This window comes from Phytophthora infestans, genomic scaffold (genome assembly GCF_000142945.1).
Source record: "Phytophthora infestans T30-4 supercont1.236 genomic scaffold, whole genome shotgun sequence".
Lineage (NCBI taxonomy): Eukaryota > Oomycota > Peronosporomycetes > Peronosporales > Peronosporaceae > Phytophthora > Phytophthora infestans.
In genome coordinates this window covers 33,576-35,120 of record NW_003303523.1, presented here as the reverse complement: position 1 = coordinate 35,120, position 1,545 = coordinate 33,576, and positions in this window count along the sequence as shown.

Below are 1,545 nucleotides of genomic sequence, written 5' to 3'. Positions count from 1 at the left end.
CAGCCAGTGATGTCGATTACACGGTTTGTTCTTTAAATGGTTATTGTTCAAACACGTTCAAACGTACCATCGTTGCGTGCTCATGAAACCAAGAAACGATAAAACGAAAAAGAGCCAAAATGATACTACTGTAGTACCTTCATAGTGAAGAGCCGTCACTTAATGTCGGACCTTCTCACTCTAGATAGTGGACTTTACATCGGTTTCGCAGGGATTTAGGGCATTCAAATATCAAGTACAGGAATCTGTCCCTCCTCGCGTGAACAAACCGACGACACAACGATCTCCCGGCAGATTGCTTCATTGCTCGTTTTGTTTGAAAAACTAACAGTGTTTGTTCATTAAACGAAATTAGGTAACAGCAGCCGGCAGTGCAGGCCCATCAGGTAACCAAATATCATACAATATTTTTGATAGTAATATTGCTCTGAGGGGAGAGCAGCATTGAAACAGACCTAAAATGACCGACGACACATTGACATATACTCTGTTGCACAACCAGCAATCCAATTGGGTAAAATAAAATAGGAATAGTCAATCAAACGCCTTATCACACACAATAGCTACAAATTACAATAATGATAGCATTTTGCATAACCTTAGATCGTACCTTCATTTTAAGGACAGACATAATAAATTCTCGCTGTTTTATAGGAAATATCTTGCCATCTTACCCCCCTAGTGGAGTCTGGTGTCCGTCTGTCAGTCCGTCCGAGGGTAGGGTTCTAAAATGTAACGCAAATACGCGCGTTCTACTGGCTGCCGAGCGCAGCGAAGGCGGCCTCGATTCGCTAAAAAGCTGTCGAGCGCAGCGAAGGCGGCCCCCATTGGCTAAAATCGGTATTGTGTTTCTTACACACTATATGTGGACTACACATCGTACTTAAAAGCGCCGCTTAAGTTTCATTTTGCTCTCAATTTCAGCTGCGGTATGCAAGGCCACGCAAAGGGCGCTGCCTGTGTACGCGTTAGTTAGCATACTCAAAAGGCGCCGATAAGCACACACGTACTATATCGTCGTAGGAGCTGTTGAAAAAATTGTAGGATTTGGTGACTCATTTTTCGGCCTCAATCGAAACTTTAGTACTTATAGGATATATAATGATATTTAGGCTTCGTAGTACTTTTAAATAATAAAACTTACAAAACTTTTGAGGAATACTATGTTTGGAGAATTTTATATTTTTCTTGCAGACGTTTATAGCAGTACTACAAAAAAATTAAATTAGGCTGCGCGAGAAAAAAAACGGATGTTATTACTAATACGATTCCATTTAAACAAAAGTACCGGTATTATATTTTGCGTTAGATAAAGATGCACAATTTATGTACTAATATTAAATATTTCAAAATGTGAGTATAAGTGGCTTCCCACCATCCCACTCCGACATAACCATGTACAACCACTTCCGCGGGCGGATTAAAAAAGGATCGGAATTGCGTTTTGTATTTCGCGGCCGTAAGGGTACGAACCTTTAAAGAAGATTGTGGCGAACGTTTTTCAACGAGCGAGTATGTAGCATACAGTCGAAACAAAAGTAAAAA